Source organism: Odontesthes bonariensis, chromosome 3, assembly GCF_027942865.1.
Source record: "Odontesthes bonariensis isolate fOdoBon6 chromosome 3, fOdoBon6.hap1, whole genome shotgun sequence".
NCBI classification, from domain to species: Eukaryota; Metazoa; Chordata; class Actinopteri; order Atheriniformes; family Atherinopsidae; genus Odontesthes; species Odontesthes bonariensis.
This window is the reverse complement of record NC_134508.1, coordinates 4,252,400-4,275,555: the sequence shown is the minus strand read 5'-3', so window position 1 is coordinate 4,275,555 and position 23,156 is coordinate 4,252,400. Positions and strand designations below refer to the sequence as shown.

General features: G+C 44.2%; 1 long non-coding RNA gene across 1 annotated transcript in view; it reads left to right on the top strand.

Annotated features, from left to right (window-relative positions):
* Nucleotides 1-22,198, top strand: part of LOC142377675 (uncharacterized) — a 43,629-nt gene extending 21,431 nt beyond the window's left edge. Inside the window, exon 3 of the long non-coding RNA XR_012769534.1 lies at nucleotides 22,130-22,198. This is a non-coding gene — a long non-coding RNA (uncharacterized LOC142377675). The remainder of the gene's footprint in view (nucleotides 1-22,129) is intronic.
* Nucleotides 22,199-23,156: the final 958 nt, after the last annotated feature.

Sequence of the window (23,156 nt, the reverse complement as noted above, 5' to 3'; positions counted from 1 at the left end):
GCTCATTTATACAACTAGGAGTTGCGAGCGAGCAGAGCCGAATGCGCCGCGACCCGCGACCCGCGACTCGCAGAGTGATCCGTTCGAGCAGTACGAGTCAGCGGGGATCCGTCCCGTCCGGACGGATCGCAAGTCAGGACGGATCAGTAGGGGGCATGGCTCACTTAACCAACAACAAACGGGCTCGTGACAAACGGGGCGGGAGTTAGGTTTCGTTTCACTCAGTGTGTGCCTGTGACTGTGTGTTCGTGACTGAACTAGTAGGCAACTAAAGAGGGATATATATATATATATATATATTTTCCGGTTTCATCATTTCTCTCACGACAAAGGTGCAAGAGCGCTGTAACTGCCATTTGTTGACATAATGAAATGCCGTCTGGCTCAACTTGGGCGGATCTTTTTTTTTTTTTTTTTTTTTTTTATTAAGGCGGATCAAATGCATGCCACCATCCGGTCTGCCCGGGTGACGTATTTATCCGGGTTGAAAACCGGATAACCCGGATTTTGTTACAGCTCTATTAATTAGATTAAAGATTTTAATTGTTGCCCAGCCCTATTCGAAACCTAAAAAAAAAAATCATAAAAAAACAACATTAGTCTTTTGATATATTTAAATGAGTCTGAATCACCATATTAAGTGTATAAATTGTTTCTATTCAATAAGATGATTATTGTCAGTTATCATCAGTTATCACAACAAAAGGTTTTGGGTCAGTTTCCTTGGAAACGTTGCATCCGTCCAGCCCATCGGTGAGTTCTTGGTACCCAAAAGATCTTCAGAGTCTTTATTGGAGTGTTTTATGATGAATCTGCGGTGCACACATGATTTATGAATCCTTCCATCCCAACAAACAGGAAGCAGGGACACAGAAACTCAGAGCTGAGTGTGCAGCTGTGACACAGCACCGTCATGTCAGCAGGACTTCTTCTCTCGTTTTCTATTTCCATCTCTGCTTTTTGTCCCTCGCCGTCGTCACTCAAAGTACTGAGTCAGCGCACAGACGTCAGTCTCTGCTTCCTCTGCACAAAAACACCAGCCTGACAGTTATTCCATGTGGTCCAGGCTCTGTTATTAACACACAACCCAAAGCTTTTTGTCTTCATCGCTCCTACAGGTGTGACACCAGCTCAGTTTGGGTGTAAAGAATCCCTGATATGAACCAGAAGCGGATTTATTTATAGTGCAGCAGCAGCTCTAAGAGTCCGAACGCTCACCTGTGAAGGCACCACGGTGAGTCCTCGGATGGTGATACAACAAGAACAACACGCTGACTGCAGTCGTGCACCTTAAAGGGACAGTTCGCCTCTTTTACATGAAGCTGTGTGACATCCCATATCAGCAACATCATTTATGAACATTTTCGGCGCGGTCCATGGCGCAGTGGGTTGAGCAGGCGCCCCCTGTACAGAGGCTACAGTCCTCGCTGCAGCTGGACCTGGTTTGAGTCCCGCATCGAGCGGCCCTTTGCTGCATGTCTTCCCCCTCTCTATGCCCCCTGCTTCCTGTCTCTCTCCAGCTGTCATTAAAGGCATAAAAAGCCCAAAAAAATATTAAAAAAAAAAAAAAATTATGAACATCTTCTTCCCCCCTGCTGCGTCCTGTGAGCAGAGTTCCAGCCTCGTTTTGGTGTTGATGAAGGTAGTCCGGCTAGTTGGCTGGGGTTTAAAAAATAAAGCGTTTTGCTTCTCAAAACAATATGTAGACCCTCCAGAAAAAAGCGGGCTGAAATCCTGGATTTTGCGATTGAATATGCGGGTTTTTTAATGATTTTATGCCGTGAAATTGCGAGAAGTTGCGGAACTTGCGAATTATGCAAAGTTGCAAAATATGCTGCTACTGAATGAAAAAGAGTCATTTAAAGACCTCCTATGATAAACAAGCATACTGGAACCAAGTTACTTCACAGAAGGTTTTTTTTTTATTTTAACAAAAGCAGTTTCACAATACATACACACACGCGCGCGCGCGCACACACACACACACACACTTCTCGGTCTCATTCTGTTTAATTTATTCTTTATTTGGCCAATTTCAAGCTTGTACGCTACTCAACTCGTTTCTGGTAGCCCTCGCAATGGTTTTGGAGGTTGATGCCTCGGTGAACGTCAGCTGTCTGGCTTTGGCTTTCCTTTCCGCAGCTGCAGAAAGCATTTTCAAATGTTTCGCACTGGTAAAGTGTCACCGACGATTTTCTTTTATGCTCCAACACAGTTGCACGGGGTGCAGAATAGTTTCCCCCCGCTTTCGTGCAGGACATCAGGGTACTGGTTTGCCCGGTCTTTGGCAGTAATGTGCGTCGGTAGGTGAGATCGATTAGCTTTTTTCATTTTGTCTCTCGTTAATTTTCAACATTTTTTTCTCTTCCCAACTTTATGCAGAAAAGTGCGGAGATTGTGAAATCAAGCGAGTCCTGCATATTTCGCATATTTTGCGTGGAAAATGTGATTATTGCGGTGAATATGCGGCTTTTTTGAAAAATATTGGCCTAAATATGCGTTCAAAAGAGTTTTACATTTGCACAATTTATAGACACAGCTTTTTCAGATTTCTGAACTTCCGCCCATCTTCACTTCTGAGAATGCATACCCAACATTTCAGAGAATCTAGTATGCATCCGGGAACTACTTACATACTAACTCAGAAAGTTAGTATGAGTAGTGGGAGTAGTAAGAGAAGTATGCGGTTTCGAACACAGCCCTGGTCCCCGAGTCGTGTCCTCTTCTGTGTGTCTAATATAATGTCATAACGCAGAGATGCGCACCTCCAAGGCTGACTCGGACATTTTGAAAGGAGTTGTGACATTTTCCAAAGCCCTGCTGTTGACACATCTTCCTGCCTGCTGAGGCCCTGATCTTCCAGTGAAAGGTTGTGTCAAACATAAGGGCAACTCATCTGTATGCAGCCTCCGTCAGAGCAGCGTTCTGCACCGCACATGCACGCTGCAAATGGAGCAAAATCAAATGTTTTCAAGAAATCTGGATGTGTTAATACATTTCCACTGGCACACTAACGCACCCTCCTTTCTCATTCGCCCACTCTTTCCTTCCCCACATTAATCAAAGCTGATATGCAAATAGGGCTGGAGCCGAGCCCAGCCTCAGAGTGGTTTCTCACCAACATAGCACATAAACCTGGTGGAATAACAGCGTGAAACTGCAGGATTCCCAACACTGTAGGAAATTAATACACTCAAATAAACTATATGTATGTAGGGTTGAGCAATTTCATGGATACTTCGATATATCGATATTTTGTTTCCCGATAAAGTATCGATTTGATTTTTTTAAATATATTTTTAAATATAATTTTTTTTTTTTTTAAAGCAAACTTTATTGAAAAGTCAGACGTTACACACAGAACATTAAGGTAATACAATACAGTGCCAGGGGGTCCTTTCAGAGCCATGTGACCCCACTGAGTGTCTCATCAGGTTCAAGATTCAAGATTCAAGATTCATTATCATATGTGCAGTTAGAAACGTGTTTGTCTGTAAAATGAAATTCTTTGCTTTGTTGCCCGCACTGGATGTCCAAATATAATAAAAGATAAGATAAAATGAGCATGCAACAACAATGAAGATAGAAATAAAAATATAGAATATCTTAAAAATAAAAATATCTATAAAAGATCTTCTTCTTCGTCTTTTAGTTGTGATGCTGCGTTCTCATATTAAAATCAAATCAAATCAAATCAAATCAAATCAAATTTATTTGAATAGCACATTTCATGTACAAACAATTCAAAGGGCTTTACATAAAATAAAAGCATTGCAGCAGGGAGTGGAAGAAGCATTAAAAATACATAAACGAATATAAAGAGAAACAAATAAAATCATTTAAATGAATTTAAAAACAAGCAACAGTCCAGATAAGTTAAAAGATATTGAATTAGAGGAGCATCTGCCCTGAGATGTGAGTGGAAATCAAACGTGCGGCTTTCAGAATGACTGGGATTTCTGAAGAAATTACCACTTTTGCACCATTTTTTTGCAGCTTGACTGAGCAGCACCAAAGCTACTATAATATAATGTGAAAGAAAAATCTAAATTCCTCTCCGGCTGAATGTTTCTCATGACATGTGGCTGTTTTGACTGCATCTGTACGGTGATAATGAGACCAATGAAATGTTTACTACATATGTAGCGATGGCAGTGATACACAAGGCCGCTGATGAGGAGAGTTTGTAGCTCCACTGAAGCAGCGTACAGTTGCATAATTGCTACACAGATTTCAATTACAGAGTGATTAGGAGGGCTGGTGTGTGCTTGTTTTTGTGCTTTTTGGCATCGTCTGTGTCTGCGCAACGTGTTTGTCCGTCTGCGGTAAGAAGTGAGGAATTAACGGGCCTGATTAGAGCTGCTGCTGCCTGCAGGTGAGTGGCTGCGAACATGAACCAAACAGCTTTTATTCAGCCAAGTCCACTCAGTCCGGGAAGGTGTGCCGTGTTCATCACTGTTTCTTACTAGGGCCGGGCAACGATTAAAATCTTTAATCTAATTAATCACATGATTTCCCTGATTAATCACGATTAATCACATTTGTACGCAGAATCCAAAAATGAATCCAAAAGTAGCGTATAGCTTTTAGCATTTAGTTTTATTTTAAATGTGCTGCCATATGAATGAAAGTGCCATAACATTTGTTGTGCAAACACACTTTTAACATCAGCATCTTTCTGTAGTTTTTATGTAGAAGCCTCGCTCCACTGTCTGTTTCCTTGAATGACTTGCTGCTATCAGTTGTGTGTTTTGCCTTTAAGTGATATTTTAGACTGGAACTACTACGCTGAGAAGACAATTCAACTTGGCAGAGTTTACAGATGACTTTGGTTCTGTCGACTCCGCCGTCTGGAAGAACTTTAAAATGAAAATGGCCGAGTAAAAGTTCCGTACCCTTCGCCATGTTTGGTGGATCCGCCGATTACTTTCTTTTCCTGTTCCACAGCAGACAGCAACAGACTTTTACAAAATAAAAGCCTGTGAGCAACAGACTTTTACAATAATAAAATAAATAATAAAACAGGGGGGGTCCGTGGCGTAGTGGGTTGAGCAGGCGCCCCATGTACAGAGGCTATAGTCCTCGCTTCAGTTGGCCCTGTGCTGCGTGTTGTTCCTCCTCTCTCGCCTCCCTGCTTCCTGTCTCTCTGAACTTTCCATTAAAGGCACAAAAGCCCCAAAAAATAATAATTTAAAAAAAAAACTGCATTAATGCACCATAAAATATCTATCGGCGTTAGATAAGTTAACTCGATGATAACAAGTTAACTCGATAATAACGAGTTAACTCGCCCAGCCCTGTTTCTTTCACACAATAACCTGCTTGTTTACCATTCAGTAATTCTTGATGGACGTTGGTTTAACTGAAATCACACAAAATTCTAAAAGTTTTTGACACTTTTGCATCATGATCCGTGAGCTACGGCTTTTTATCTTTTTGAATAAAGTGCCGAGCACATTTCTGTGGATTATCCTGTGAAATTAGGAGTTTTTACACCTTTACTGTAAGAGGATAAATGCATCAGTAAATAGCAGAAGCTGACTCACGATGGCATCAGCAGGAGGAGAGCAGCAAACTTCAGATAAATCCAAATTTAAATGTTTGTGCGTCCGTCTATGACTCAGCGGCTGAGTTCATGTGAAGCCAACAGAATCTAGGAGGGAATAATTCTCATTTTAGGTGTATTAACTCACTGGCCTGCAGACATAACGGTGGAACTTTTCTGTTTTTCCAACACATAAATCACTGCATTGTCCTGTTCACGGCTCTCCCCTGAGAGAAGGGAAAACGACACTGCTGCCTCGGGCCGAACTCACCTGATAGTCAGAAGATATGAAAGCTGGAAGCGAAACGTCACCGAATGTTTCTAATGCTTCATTCGGTGTTGATTTGTGGAGCATCTGCGTGTGAATTTCAGCTCTTCTCGACACCCAAACCGTGTACTTACACACATTCCTGGGAACCCAGGCTGAGAAATGTGTGGCTGAGGATCCAGAGTGGGGGTTTGAGACTTCAACCAGCCCTTTTCATGTATCAGTTGCATCTGTCCGGGCTTGAAAGGGCCGACTGTCAGACTCGTATTGCAGATTTTTGAAGCTTTGCAAACCAAAAAACAAGAGTGTCGGATCATCTCGATATGACTGCAGCTATCACCTGCAGCTACAGTCTAATCAATCAGAAACATGGCAGGAGGATATGTGGACCGTGCACAGCAGCTATGGGTGGAGGAGGTGGGGGGGTGTGGACATGATGCTCAGGAAGGAAAGGTTTGGGAGCAGAATGTCTGCTGTTTCCACCAAAAAAAGCTCACACTCCGATATTCCAATAACATGTTGCACATTTAACCCTTTGTGTGGTCTTAACATTGTGTTTACTCCCTTTGTCCTACGGGTTAGAAATGAGCCGCCCCACCAAAGCCCCAAAATAAAGCAACTTAATTGAATTTTAAATCCAAAATCTATTTTGTATGATGAAACCACCTGTTATTCATCTATTCAACTCAATTCAATACATTTTTTTATCATGTATTTTTTGTTGCACAATACAAAAAGACAATCACCAGTTTTCAGGATTACACTTTTTTTTTTTTTTTTTAACCACAAACCAACAGCCAGTTGGACCAACAGTTTTCTTGTTTTCTACAGTTTTCTTTTACATAATAAAGGTTTATTATTGCTATTATATAAATGTGAATTAATTACATTTGAATTAATTATATTGAAAGGGGAAAAAAAACAGTGAACTTTTTTCTGGTGTTTAAATGTTTTTATAATTCACGGGTCAAAAATGACCCATAAGACAATCTTTGTACCCTAGTGGTGTACAGCCCACATGGAAACATAAACAAAAATAAAGTATGACTTTTTCTAACGAAGTACAAATACTTCGTTACTGTACTTAAGTACACCTTTTAGGTATCTGTACTTTACTCCATTACTTATTTTTCTGCCTACTTCTGACTTCTACTCATTACATTTTCACACAAGTATCTGTACTTTCTATTCCTTACATTTTCAAAACAAACAGCCTCGTTACTCTTGGCTTCAGTTTAATATTTATGTATTTCACGTCATGTGTGCCATCCAATACAGATCAGTGGCGCCATCCACACTGAGTGTAATTGGATGAATCATATAAGGCAAACACTCATCGGTTAGGCTATTCGTCAAATTTGTGCTGACACACAAGGAAATCGTCACTCGTCAGAAGCAAGCAGGTGTTCTACAAACTGCAAACGCCAAGCTGCGCGAAGTGTGTTCCACGCCACAATGTCGGATTCAGAAAAAGATGGCGAAATGTCTGAAAGGTCGGACACAGGGGAGAGCGTATCGGGAGATGGAGACGGAGACCAGCAAGACCTTCCTCATCCTTGGCCCTATCTCAAAGAATTTTTCGAAATAGTCGGGTGCAAAAATGACTCGTGGAAAATGCAATGCAAACTCTGCACACCCAACACCCAGGTGTAGAACTAATCAGTTTTCAAATTAAGCTTGCAATTCATATAGTGGCATCTACCTTTTTGTGTGGGTTTTTAAAAAAAAAACTTTTTTTTTTTTTTTTTAAAGGTTACTGTATACTTTTATACTTTAAGTAGGTTTTGGAGCACATACTTTTTCACTTTTACTTGAGTAAAGAGGTCAAGTTGGTACTTCAACTTTTACCGGAGTGTTTTTAAACTGCAGTATCTACACTTCTACTTAAGTAACAAATGTGTGTACTTTTGGCACCACTGGTCGTGGGTCACTTTTGACCCGCAGGACAACAGGAGGGTTAAAGGCTTGAACTCACAGGTGGAGTTTTAAACTGTCATCTTCATCCTCGCTCTGCTCTGCCTAACTTCCAAAGCACACTGCAGCAGTATCAGTATGCTGGAGGCGTTCGCCTAAAAGGCCTCGCTGATGAGTGCAAAAAATAACTGTGGAGGCCGATAATTACCTGGGATAACTAATAAATCTAAGCCGATTAGGAAAATGACAGCGAGTGACTCGGCTATTCCGCTGATGCAGAATTCCTTCCAGCAACAAAAATTTGAGTCATCTCCTGCTGATTGTCTGGAAATATTTCGCCTACAAAGCAAAACCCCCCCCCCCCGGTGTGTTCCCAGCACGAAAGGCAGAGCCGTGAAGCAGCACCGAGCCGCCTGGCTGCCGGTGGCGCCCGGTGAGGTTGAGAGGGGTTAAACTCACACGAAACCGGAGCTACTTAAGTGCTGTCAAAGCACAAAACGGGCCCGAGCGCCGGGCTGAATAATTGCAGAATAACAAGGCAGAAGGGGTCTTTATTTGGTCAGGAGAGAGAAATAATTGATTTAGGCGGGCAGTGGAGAGGAGTGGAAGGCTGAGACTTTTTTTCCTTTGGACACAGAGGACACGCAAGGTCTCCCCGCAGTGGCACTTTGGCGTCCGAGACAACTTCCAACCTCCCAGGACGAAGAGCGGGGAGAGCTCGAAAAAATGTAATTAATTGGATCAGATTAAAATTAATGAAGTAATTAAGGAGCCGCCTGCCCTACTTCTTCCACCCCGAGAAGTGGAGGAGGGACGAGGGACGAGGGGGGAGAGACGAGGGGGGAGAGACGAGGAGGGAGAGACGAGGAGACGAGGAGGGAGAGAAAGGAGGGACTTTAACAGTAAAAACAAACAGGAAGTGAAAGAGGTCTGCAGCTTTCTTTACTCTGTGTTCAGCTGAAGTGGCCACCGCCGCACCAACCAGAGACGGGGACTCGAGTCACCGGGACTTGGACTCGAGTCACCGGGACTTGGACTCGAGTCACCGGGACTTGGTCCCATCTCTGGTACCGACTGATTTCACTTGTTTTAGCTTCCACCAGCTGCCTGTTCTGCAGGCAATCGAGGGAAGCGTTGGAGATTTGCCAGGCCGCAGGCGTCAAACCTGTCAAAGTCATTCTGAAAGCAATCACAGATTACAGATTACACAGCCCTCCATCAGACGTCTCATCAGCTTCATTTTTACATTTCAGACCTGCAACAGTTGGGACAGCGTCATGTTTCTGTTCCTTCACATGAGCATTACCCTGCTCACAGAGAGGTTTACTGCAAAGGTTGCGCTTAGCTTAGCAGCTGGGTTGTGATCAGTCGGCTAACAACATCATTTCCGGAATCACTTTTCCGGTTGAGCTCCTTCCTCTCAGAACAACAACAACCGCCATTTTTCAGTGGGGGGCACAGAGCTGCCGTCTCTATCCTTACTATCTCTACGGTCACTTTATATTTTTTAATTTTTTTTAAATTGTTTGTAATTGTAAAAACATTTTTATTGCTCTATGATGGGTGCCAATGCCGAAGGCATTAGACACACATAATACTATGTTGCCAGACTCTAAGGCTTCATTTACACTGCAGGTCTTGATGCACAGATCTGATTTTTTTGCATAAATCCGATTTTTTTTAACGTGTGGTTACACGTACTTTAATAATGTGACTCATATCTGATTCACGCGATTACACTCGCCTATCACCTGAAACATCGCGCATGCCTACTTAAGTGTTTACCAAACTCTGCTGCTGAGGCAAATGGACGACGTTGACATAGGTGTGATGCTAGTGTTGCGGTACATGAGAAGTTCGCCCAACATTGGCAGGATTTTAAGGCAGAGAAGGAGGAAAAGGGCCATTATTGTATCCTGTGCACAGGCTGCAATTATTGCCTCCTCAGCTGTTCAGAGGAGTGTCTGGGTGCAATGTGTAAGAATATCCGATTCGCATTGTCACATATCCGATTCGTATCTGATCAATTTCCACATATGAAGGAGGCCTGTATCCTGTCCTATTTACATGGTCAAAAAAACATATCCGATCTGTGTCACATGAGAGCAAAAAATCGGAATTGGGTAACATTTAACTGACAGTGTAAATGTTACCTTATTGTTGCGTCTCCGTCATGAATTTCGGCGCACCGATGGTCCGACCGGCATAAAAAGCACACCGCCGCGTGCGCAAAGACCTCGATAGGTGTGCTATTACGTTTCAGTCAAAAGGAATTCCGGCAAAATGGGAAAACGTGGGGAAATTGTGGATGGGAAAATGCATTGAAAATTAAAAAAATAGGACCTCTGCGAGTCCCAAAATTCAATGGGGAAAATCGATTGAAAAGCACTTAACGAGCCCCAAAATGCCAAAAACTAACCTATTTTGGAGGCCTCATAACTGAGCCATACGACATCACAGAGACCTCATTCAAAGTTTATATGTGACAGGAGACTCTCAACTTCAACTGAACTAAAGGGTTTGTTGATAGGGCGGGCAGTAGATTGGCACCCATCAAGATTTCTTCAGAAATTTTCTAGGTATGTTTTGCTACTGGATGCTTGAATTTCCTTCGGGATCAATAAAGTATCTATCTATCTATCTATCTATCTATCTATCTATCTATCTATCTATCTATCTATCTATCTAATCGTTCTCCATTTGTGACGCCTTCACATTATAAACTACAGAAAGAGTCAGAAAAGCCATGAACATAATCCATCCTCCTCAGACGTGCGACAGAAAACACAAACATGCAGTAAATATCAGCCGGTAGGAGGATGCTGTCACCGGCTGATAAACCTGGATCTGCAGGTCCTGCCTGCTAACTGTGTCCCATCCCCAGTCTGAGAGGGGAAGGGGGTAACGTGATCCTGGACGGGGAACACAGAGCGACAGCCTCAGCAGCTTACCTTTCTTTTTTGTGTTCCTTTGGAAAACAGAGAGGCAGCATCTCTTCAGGGCCAGCCGAGATAAAGCATCCCCAACGGTAGATTAAGTGCATGTTTGAGCCGACCGTAAAGGAGAGGAAAACACACAGAGCTCCCACTGAACTCCCCGTGGCTTCGACATACCAGGAGAAAACAAATGCAATCCACCTGAAAGGCAACTCTGAACCAGTGATTAAAAAACTAGGAAAAAAACACTTAAACAAGGATTCAGATTAGTGCTGGGCAACGATTAAAATGTTTAATCTAATTAATCACATGATTTCCCTGATTAATCACGATTAATCGCATTTGTAGGCAGAATCCAAAAATGAATCCAAAAGTAGTGTATAGCTTTTAGCATTTAGCTTTATTTTAAATGTGCTGCCATATGAATGAAAGTGCCATAACATTTGTTGTGCAAACACACTTTTAACATCAGCATCTTTCTGTAGTTTTTATGTAGAAGCCTCGCTCCACTGTCTGTTTCCTTGAATGACTTGCTGCTATCAGTTGTGTGTTTTGCCTTTAAGTGATATTTTAGACTGGAACTACTACGCTGAGAAGACAATTCAACTTGGCAGTGTTTACAGATGACTTTGGTTCTGTCGACTCCGCCGTCTGGAAGAACTTTAAAATGAAAATGGCCGAGTAAAAGTTCCGTACCCTTCTCCATGTTTGGTGGATCCGCCGATTACTTTCTTTTCCTGTTCCACAGCAGACAGCTGCAGACTTTTACAAAATAAAAGCTTGTGAGCAACACACTTTTACAAAATAAAAGCCTGTGAGCAACAGACTTTTACAAAATAAAAGCCTGTGAGCAACAGACTTTTACAACAATAAAAGCCTGTGAGCAACAGACTTTTACAATAATAAAAGCCAAAATAAAAACCTGGTTTGAGTCCCGCATCGGACGGCCCTGTGCTGCATGTTGTTCCCCCTCTCTCTGCCCCCTGCTTCCTGTCTCTCTGAACTTTCCTATCCATTAAAGACACAAAATAATGAAAATGAAAAATATATATATTAAAAAAAAAAACTGCGCTAATGCGCAATAAAATATTTATCGGTGTTAAATAATTAACGAGTTAACGCGATAATAACGAGTTAACTTGCCCAGCCCTAATTCAGATACATAATATATTATTTCTGCAACCAAGACCAACATAATTAAAGGTCTGTGGGCTAAACAAGGAGGGTTCAAGTGGAAACCAAGTGACCAAAAGTCATTTTATTACCCATAAAAAATGAGTCGTGATCGGCTGGACCAGATAGCAGGAGGGAAGGTGTTGAACACGAGAAATGCAACGGCACATATCAGTGTAAAACTGATGGGATGGAATGGTGGAGAATAATAACCCAGAAACATTGAATATTTAGATTTGTTTGAACTTAAACTGAATGATGTACCCGGTGACAGGGAAGATCAGGATCTTCTATTTGAGCCGGCTGATGATGTCGGGGAAAATAAAGCTCGAACCGAAGCGTTAAAATTCCACAAAATGAGCTAAATATGGAGATTAAATTCAGCCGCTGTACCGTTTAGCTGTTACAGGAGCTTTACTGTAAGATTAGGGCAAATAATGACGTAATGAAATGCTGCAGATGGTGATAAACAGGCAGAAACAGACAAGGCTCAGTCAAACCAAATGGGTTTACTTCAGCACCAACCTGAGAGGAACAGAAAGTATTCCAGTGGATCGCGCTGCTCTTATCAGCTGAGTCCATGTGGACAGGAAGCTGAAACTCTCAATAAGGCAGAAAAAACGTCTCCTCTCACACACACCTGCCCTGCTGCTGAAAACAAAAGGCTGCATCCAGAAAGGACTGCTAATAAAACATTGGTGAAGAAATTGGTTTTCCAGGAAGGTTCATGAACAGGAAAAATAACTGTTGTAAAAAGTCTTCTGTCGGTCTATCAGTCTGTTGATCTATCTGGGCTGGACATACAGTCGGTGTGTTCTCACACCTGGGATCTGGGAGGATGTTGCCATGAACACAGCAGAAGCTTACAGACCAACATTCATCCTTCTTCTATACCAATACCTGTCAAGAGCAGGAACACTGTCATCAATGATGCTGCTGCAGTATCTGAAATGAGATGAAATGCTTCGTGTGTTTCTCTGTTGTTACAAAAATCGACTGGTGCACGACAACGCGCTGCGCCGTCTTTTCAAGGCAAGCGCCAGGCCAACATCATTTTGAAGTCACGGGTCGGCTGCACCATGAGCGATGCGTAAAGCTGTAAATCCAGCTTAAATCTGGGATTTCTAGGGTCGCTGGGGGGGCTGGAGCCTATCCCAGCAGTCATTGGACGAGAGGAGGGGTACAGCTGGACAGGTCGGCAGTCCATCACAGGGCCACACAGAGACAGACGACCATCGATGCTCTCTCTGTCGTCGGAGAGGGCTCTCCGTATATCAGTAAATATCAGATAGAGTTGGGTATCATCTGCGTAGAGGTGATACGAGTGTGTGAGCCTAAAGCCTGATTTATGGTCGCCTACAGAGACCCTCCCGTAGACGCTCTCCGTCGCTTGCGTGCGTCGGCCAACATTCCTATCTATCTGTCCATCGAGGAGACGGAGACTCTCAGAGACCCCAAGGGTTCTGATTGGTCGGCTAACAACATCATTTCCGGAATCACTTTTCCGGTTGAGCGCCTTCCTCTCAGAACAACAACACTGCCATCTTTGAAAGAGTTTACTGTGTGGCCGGTCAACATTTGGTCAAAATTATTTGCGTTTCAACATCAACGAGCTCCAACTCCAACAACAGTCTTTCTCTGTCGGCCGCCACCGTTCACTGTGAGGAGTGGAACGGAGCCGGAAGGTGAACAACCAATCAACCACTTTCACCATAGACGTAAGAGATTGGGTCGTCTAACGTAGCGACGCCTACTGATCGGGAGGTGAACTGCATGCGTATCCGACAGCCCGACGGAGAACTTCGGATTGACGGATAGCGACGGAGAAGAATACTAAGGCCTTTACTCCTGCATGTTTTTGGACAGTGGGAGGAAGCCGGAGTACCCCGAGAGAACATGCAGACTCCACACAATTTCTATAGGTGCACTATAGAAAGCATCCTGACTGACAGCATCTCAGTGTGGTTCAGGAGCTGCACAGCCATGGACCGTAAGGCCCTACGCAGTGTGGTCCGATCTGCTGAGTGCATCATTGGAAGGAAACTCCCAACCCTTCAGGACATCTACCACACACGATGTCTCCGTAGAGCTGGCAGAATCCTAAAAGACGGCCACCACCCATCCTTCAGACTGTTCACCATGCACCGGTACAGAAGCATCCGGTCTCGCACCCACAGAATGCAGAACAGTTTTTTTCCTAAGGCCATCAGCCTCCTAAATGGACGATAATGCACTCTCATCTCTTTCACACTCGACACTTATACTTACACTTACACTTATACTTTACACACTTTATACTTACACATGCCTACCTCCACTGCTGATTGCACTGGAACCTTAAATATTGCACAACATTGTATTTCTTTTTTTATTTTCCTTATATTATACTTAGTATAGGTCTCTGATTAGCATATGCTATTATGTGTATTATATGTACAGTACAGCTCTTGTAATTAGCGTTAAAAATGTATATTGCATATTGTAATATCCACATTGCCTATCTATTCTACTGTCTTGTAAATATTTTTAGTACTTATGACATGACATGTTACGGCATGTTATGTCCTGTCTTGTTATGGTAGCTGCTGTACGGTGTCCTGTCCCAAGAATTTCAGTGCCTAGTCCGACTCTGTTGTTCTGTGTATCAGACAGTAAAAGACTTGACTTGACTTGACTTGAACCAGTCGGGAGTTTAACCCAAAACCCTCTTTGGTGCGACGGTGCTGACGCCGTGCAGCCCGAGACCAAACATATAAAATCCCAAATAGAAAATAGAAAGCTGAGAATAAAATGAGGATTTCAGGCTGGTTTCCAGCTCATAACTAATGTTTCTCAGAGTCAGACTGTAAAGAACTTTGGTCTTTCAGCATCTACAGAGCAGAATATTGAGGACAGATTCAGGGAGTCTGGGGAAACCTCAGCGTGGAAAGGCCCAGGACAAAAAGCCCTGCTGGATGAGCTGGGAGCCCTCAGGCAGCTCTGCAGGAGAAACCGTCATCACGCCACCATGATCCATACAGCCACCGTGATCCATACAGCCACCATGATCCATACAGCCACTGTGATCCATACAGCCACCATGATCCATACAGCCACCGTGATCCATACAGCCACCGTGATCCATACAGCCACCATGATCCATACAGCCACTGTGATCCATACAGCCACCGTGATCCATACAGCCACCATGATCCATACAGCCACTGTGATCCATACAGCCACCATGATCCATACAGCCACCATGATCCATACAGCCACTGTGATCCATACAGCCACCATGATCCATACAGCCACTGTGATCCATACAGCCACTGTGATCCATACAGCCACTGTGATCCATACAGCCACTGTGATCCATACAGCCACCGTGATCCATACAGCCACCGTGATCCATACAGCCACCGTGATCCATGCAGCCACCATGATCCATACAGCCACCATGATCCATACAGCCACCATGATCCATACAGCCACCATGATCCATACAGCCACCATGATCCATACAGCCACTGTGATCCATACAGCCACCATGATCCATACAGCCACTGTGATCCATACAGCCACTGTGATCCATACAGCCACCGTGATCCATACGGCCACCGTGATCCATTCAGCCACCATGATCCATACAGCCACTGTGATCCATACGGCCACCGTGATCCATTCAGCCACCGTGATCCATACAGCCACTGTGATCCATACGGCCACCGTGATCCATACAGCCACCATGATCCATACAGCCACCGTGATCCATACAGTCACCATGATCCATACAGCCACTATGATCCATACAGCCACCGTGATCCATACAGCCACTATGATCCATACAGCCACCATGATCCATACGGCCACCGTGATCCATACAGCCACCGTGATCCATACAGCCACCATGATCCATACAGCCACCGTGATCCATACAGCCACCATGATCCATACAGCCACTGTGATCCATACGGCCACCGTGATCCATACAGCCACCATGATCCATACAGCCACCATGATCCATACAGCCACCATGATCCATACAGCCACTGTGATCCATACAGCCACCATGATCCATACGGCCACCATGATCCATACAGTCACCATGATCCATACAGCCACCATGATCCATACAGCCACTATGATCCATACAGCCACCATGATCCATACAGCCACCGTGATCCATACAGCCACCGTGATCCATACAGCCACCATGATCCATACGGCCACATGGGCTCAGGAGGAGCTGGGAGAACCATTTCCACTCAACACGGTACAGGGCCGCATCCAGAAATGTGAGCTGAAGCTGCACCACACCAGGAGGAAGCCATATATCAGCTCTGTGCAGGAACACGACCCAGTTCTCTGGACACCAGCTTGTCTCAGATGGACAGAAAGACAGTGGACACGTGTTCTGTGGGCAGATGAGTCCACGTTTCAGCTGCTTCTGGGGTTTTCTGGAGTTTTCTTTGAGTTTTCTTTGAGGTTTCTTTGAGTTTCCTTTGAGTTTTCTGGAGTTTTCTGGAATTTTCTTGGAGTTTTCTGGAGTTTTCTGGAGTTTTCTGGAGTTTTCTTTGAGTTTTCTTTGAGTTTTCTTTGAGTTTCTGGAACACGGCCCAGTTTTCTGGACACCAGCTCGTCTCAGATGGACAGAAAGACAGTGGACCAGCAGCAGATGATGAAAACATCAGGCTGCCGGTGGCCTGGTGGATCTCTGCATTCCTGCACAAACCCTCTGCTGCCGCGGCTTTAATGACATTCAGGCAGTTATTGGGGGAAATTGTAAAATAAGCGCAGAGTGTGTGGGAGAATGATTTCAAATCATTCTGGGTTGACTGTAATAAGTGTATCTGACACCTTCAGGAAGAAAACTGATTGCTTCTGTTCATGTGAGTAATATTTTCCATGCCGGCACGGCTACGTAATTACAAAAAGCCGCCTTCTTCCACATCGCTCTGCTTCCTCCTCGTCGCCTTGTTGAGTCGGGTTGTGACTCTGTGTATAGATGTAACGGTAAAAAAAGATGAAAAAGAAAAATGGAAGGTGATACTGTTATAGTTTGTCTCCTCTGTTTGTATGCTTAACTTTTTTATTGTTCAGGTTCATTTTGTTGCCCTGGTTTAGATTTCAGAACGAAGTCCTTCCTCTGAAAACTTCACATTTCTCTCCAAATAAAATCTCATCGATGTGAGAGAGAAACTTTTACAATTCCTCGTACACTTCTGCCTTCTCGGTGAAAAGATTTTTCCAAGGAGTACCGAGTACGTACACCGTCCCTGTCAAACTCAAAAATTATACGAATGTGTAATAATTACCAGAGATGGGGACTCGAGCCACTGTGACTTGGACTCGAGTCGCTGTTTTGATGACTTGTGACTTGACTTGACAAAAAACAATTGACTTGAGACACGATGACTTGAATGACTTGAGTGTTATTCAGTTCATGTTTTCAGTTTGAATATAAAATTAATCAATTAATTAAGAAAATAATATCGATTACCCGGTAGGAGCGCAGGCTGAGAATGGCGTCATGATTGGATCCCTACCCTGTCAATCAGCCATGCCCTCTCTACATACCTTAGTGTTTATTGGAGAGAATAAACTCATATCAGATATGCATCAACATGTCAGCGGGACCGAGAGTCATTGGCTGTGTTCGAAACCGCCTACTTCTCCTACTTCTCCTAATAACTTTTTGAGTTAGTATGCAAGTTTGAGTATGCGAGAAGTTCCCGGATGCATGCTAGATTCTCTGAAATGTTGGGTATGCATCATGAGGTTACTACTCATACTCAAACTACCCAAGATGCAACGTAACTTGACGTCGCCGATCGTCATTTCCTGTCAAAACGGCAGTTTCAAGCTAGCTACAACGAGGGTAGCTTCACTTCCTGTTTTCAAAACAAAAGCACCAATTGTATCCTAATGGCTTTCCCTATGATAAAAGGCAACGGGTATTTTATTTTGTGAAAATAACCGGAAGTGCGTTACTCACTGCGGCTAGCTTTAGTAGCGCCGAATTCGTCGGAAACAAACTTGTAAATAGCCGGTATTTAGTCAGGTTTTCAACACGTTGGGGATCTAAACGACTACTTTCTCACCTGAAAATGTTTCAAATGTTGCTAAAGTTTACAGAGTTTAGAGCTTAAGAGAAATCAGCTTCAGGCCGGCTGATTTCGGCTCGGGCAGGAGCGAAATGCATTGTGGGTAAACGCTCTGCATACTGTCTGATCGATGAGTATGTAGCATGTAGTATGTAGTATGGAACACGGCCTACGTCTATTGTGTGGTCCGTGTGCCATTTTCATAAGCAGTAATGAAGTGTAATAATTTACCATCGCAGCTAATTTTGCATTTAGTTCTGCTTTATTGGATCCTTTGTATTAAAGCCATCAATCATGGGAAGGGTTAGCTGCTCGGGTACGTGGGACGCCTCCTGTCATTTCTCGTTAGCGCCCACCCAGCATGTGCTGCGAGTTTTAAGAGTCGGGTACCTCGCTCAGAGGCCTGAGAGCATCTCTGTCACAGAGCGGTGGTCAGGAGCCTCCAGCAGAGAGCAGGACTAATGTAAACTCCGCAGAAGGGAAGAAAAAAGTGTCTTTCTGTGATGGTTAATGAGACTGAGCCGGTTAATTGTTTGGCTGATATGAGTAGAGGAGGAGGAGAAGGAGAAGAGAGAGGAAGCAGGAGAGGAGGGGGCACTTGATTCATGACAGGGAACCGCAAGTTTGAAGGGTGTCGACAGATAAGACTGCAAGGGTAATTAACAGAAAGAGAGAGGCGATGGGAGAATGGAGAGAGATGGGGAAGGAGGGGAGGAAGAGAAGTGCCAAGAAGAATAAATGTCATAAAACTGTCCTCAGATCCTGTAATGACTTCAAAACGCAAGGAAAAATGAAGAGCTGGTGTGGGAGGAGAGAGATAAAAAAAAAAGGGGGGGCGAAGGGAATGAGAGTAGTAGCAGCAGAGAGGGCAATGATTAGGGGCATAATTCCATTTTATTGCACAATGGTGCTGAGTACACTGACAATTAACTTTAACACAAAGAAAAACCTCCAGAATGTCGCATTCGTTTGCTCTAAAAGTCAACAAAATATCATGGGACATTTCCATGGCAACAGGAGGGAAAAGGAAGGGAAGTAAAGATGCAAGATGGCCCCCAAAGCTAAGAATGGGTTTCCATCCAAGGATGAGAGGGCCCCGGGCCCCGGGCCCCGGGCCCCGGGCACATTGATTCTTCTCCTCACCAACAGAGCGTCGTTGTCTTTGGGCTGAGTTTTGACCTTTGACCCTCGGATGGGGGCCCTGAATACGTGTTGCACATGTCAGAGCCAAGGTCAAGGCAACGTGGCCCTTCTGTGCTGGTTTTCATCACTTTGTCCGTCGGCGACTCTTTGGTCTCATCTCTCAATAAAGGCGGAGCTTCGGACATGTGACCTCACGCCTTTCATTTCATTGGCTTGTTCTCACAGGAACCCCTCTTTATCCGTTTAGATTCTTGCTTTTCGTCTCCATGGGAGTGGAAGTCTTTGACCTGAAACCGTCATTCTCAGAATCACTCCGTCTTCCTCTTTTTGTTGTATTTCGGTGAGAATTCTAAGCGATCTCCAGCTCTTTCCCACTTTTCTTTTGTGACATTGAGGTGTCTGATGCGCAAGACAAAAGGAGAAGGGCCTGTTTGTGGGTTCACTGGGTACATATCCGCTGGGCACGTCCCCGTACGGGCCACGGAGTGCACGGGTTTCAACTAGAGATGACATATAGTCAAATAAGGAGATTCGGAAGAAAAATACATTCCAAAGTTATTTAAGTGCATTTACATTGTCTCTTGGCTGGATGCCTGGAGAAGATAAGACCCTGAGATTCCCATAAAAATAGGATTCCCCCCCCCTGAAAAGGCAGAAAGTCTTCCATTTGCCAATTGAGACACACTCTCTCCAGATTGTATGCATCTTTTCCGTAAATACGAGACGGACCTGATGACCTGATGCTGCTCTATAAAGCTCTGAATGGTCCAGGACCAGAATACATCAGTGACCTCCTGACCCAGTATGAACCTTCCAGACCCCTCAGCTCATCTGGATCCGGTCTTCTATCAGTTCCCAGAGTCAGAATCAGACATGGAGAAGCTGCGTTCAGCTTCTATGCTCCACATGTCTGGAACAAACTCCCAGAAAGCCTCAGATCAGCTGAAACACTTGGGCTGTGTTCGAAACCGCATACTTCTCCTACTACTCCTACTACTCCTACTACTCATACTAACTTTAACTTTTTTAAGTTCCCGGATGCATACTAGATTCTCGAAATGTTGGGTATGCATCATGAGGTTACTACTCATACTCAAAGTACCCAAGATGCAACGTAATGTGACGTCGCCGATCGTCATTTCCTGTCAAAACGGCAGTTTCAAGCTAGCTACAACGAGGGTAGGTTCACTTCCTGTTTTCAAAACAAAAGCACCAATTGTATGGTAATGGCTTTCCCTATGATAAAAGGCAACGGGTATTTTATTTTGTGAAAATAACCGGAAGTGAGTTGCTCACTGCGGCTAGCTTTAGTAGCGCCAAATTCGTGGGAACAAAATTGTAAACAGCCGGTATTTTGTCAGGTTTTCAACACGTTGGGGATCTAAACGACTACTTTCTCTCCTGAAAATGTTTCAAATGTTGCTAAAGTTTACAGAGTTTAGAGCTTAAGAGAAATCAGCTTCAGGCCGGCTGATTTCGGCTCGGGCAGGAGCGAGATGCATTGTGGGTAAACGCTCTGCATACTGTCTGATCAATGAGTATGCAGTATGTAGTATGTGGTATGTAGGAGGCGGTTTCGAACACAGCCTCAGTGTATTTAAAGCTGCCGTCGGCAGGTTTTCAAAATTCCGAGTCTAAAGTCGGAAAATTCGAACTGATACAACTTTCAGGTCCCTCCCCCAACCTCTAACAAGCTCCGAATCGCCCCCCAAACCCCCCCCCCCTCTGTGGACGAGGTTGTGCACGTGAGTTCACACCAGTGTGAGCGCACACAAGCTGGGGCAGACTCACGCTCAGCAGCGTGTGCACAAGCTGTGATTGACAGGTAGGATTCCTCCACCCTAACTTGATTGGTTGAAAACAGCCGGGAGCGCTCGGTTTTTGCAAGCATGATTACAGGCTTCAGAGGGAGCTACAGATTTCGTTATTTTTCCTAAACAGCCTATTTAATATTCTACTTCCAGAATCCCATGACAGTTCAAGCTAATATGACTAAAAAAAAGTTGCCGACCGCAGCTTTAAGTCCAGGCTGAAGGCACACCAATTTTCAGCTGCGTTTGAATAAAGCTCCAAATCTGAAGCTCGAGTTTCAAAACTTAATCACATTTTAACTACTGATTTTATCTATTGTTCTTATTTCTTTCATTTTTGTTTAAAATTTAAATCATGCTTTTTATTTCTACCGTTTTAATGTCTCTGTAAAGCACTTTGAGTCGCCTGACTTGTGCCGTACAGATAAACCTGCCTTGCCTAAGTCCGTGTCAGCAGAGTTCTTCATCACTCATCTCCACATCGGCTCGGCGACCATCCCTCATATTTACTACACCATCTTTCTGTGCCACGGATTCTCCTGGGAATGTTTGGGATTCAGCAACGAACAGCCACACAGAGAAGGCCACAGGTGCCACAGCCGGCATGGAAATAAATGTGGACGAGCAGTATATTATGTTACAAAGAAAGGAATATTTAATGTGCTGCACGGGGAGAGTAAATCTGTCTTATACCAGCTTGATGCTTTATACGATGTTGGGTTTTCTGGACATGTTCACAAGTTTTCCAGTAGGCATGTCACATGTACGTTTTCCAGCCCTGTGTTTGAACAAAGCCCCTCTGAAAGGCCGTAAACCTGCCAGGTGCTGAGACGGGACTCGAGGCAGCAGCCATCAAACTCTGGCAGTAACAGGAGTGTGCTGGAGGCGTTTGATAGACCATTTGATTGCACGATGGACTAATCTCTAAAGCTGCTCAGGCTGAAAACTGAACGGTGCATTCGTTTTCTTTTTTTAAGGCTGCTTTATAAAACTGAACCCAGAATCCTCCTTTCAGCTTGTTGAACTCCAAAGCTCAGTGGAGAGTGGTAAAGTTGTCATTTTGGATGTGTGGTGTTAAGGCTGAGTTATACTTCTTTTAACTAAATACAACAAATTAAAGGTGTAGTGGAGGCAGTCTTCACTCTGCACCACGCTACATGGTCATTAACTCGTGTTTCCCTGTTCCAACAGGTATCCTTTGAATGGTGTTACAGTGTTTGTTGTCCCCTCTTTTCTGTCTTCTCAAACCCCAGCTGGTGGAGGTGGATGGCCACCCTTCCTGGTTCTGGTTCTGATGGCCACCCTTCCTGGTTCTGGTTCTGATGGCCACCCTTCCTGGTTCTGGTTCTGATGGCCATCCTTCCTGGTCCTGGTTCTGATGGCCATCCTTCCTGGGTCTGGTTCTTATGGCCACCCTTCCTGGTTCTGGTTCTGATGGCCACCCTTCCTGGGTCTGGTTCTTATGGCCACCCTTCCTGGTTCTGGTTCTGATGGCCACCCTTCCTGGTCCTGGTTCTGATGGCCACCCTTCCTGGTCCTGGTTCTTATGGCCACCCTTCCTGGTTCTGGTTCTGATGGCCACCCTTCCTGGTCCTGGTTCTGCCAGAGGTTTCTTCCTGTTCAAAGGGAGTCGTTCCTCTCCTCAGTTGCCTCAGGCACGCTCAGGACGGGAGATTGGACTGAAGACAAGTTTCAGTGCAATCTGTTGGTTTCCCTTAGCTGGTAAACTGTTTTTGAATTGGCTCTATATGAATGAATTGGATTATTTTATAAATAATTATTATTACAATGAATTGAATTCCAATTGGCTTGAATTGGACTTTGTTATTTAAGTGCCTTGAGATGACATTTGTTGTATTTGGTGCTATATCAATAAAAATGAATTGAATTGAGATACACCTGCAGAACTTTCTGCAATAATCAGAACATGTGCATGTGTTTTCCAGACTTTAAAGCACTTTGAATGAGAGGTGAAACAATAGAGCAGTGAGGCAAAAGAAGGGAACAGCAGCCTCCAGGCTGGACTGGAACACGAGTCCCATGCCGTTGGGTCGGCTTATGTCTTCTTCTTTGATCTCACAGACCACGACACTTCCTGTCGGAGGCTACTGTTGGCACAGCTGGCGTGACACTGATAACTGGCACCGTGCAGCGGAGGAGGAGTTCCCCTTGACTCAGAAAGTGACAGTAAAGCAGGACACTGCAGTGGAAGCTGCCATGAAAGGCTCCCGAGCAGGCTTCAGAATATGGTGAAATGCTACTGGACCTGCATGGCTGCCT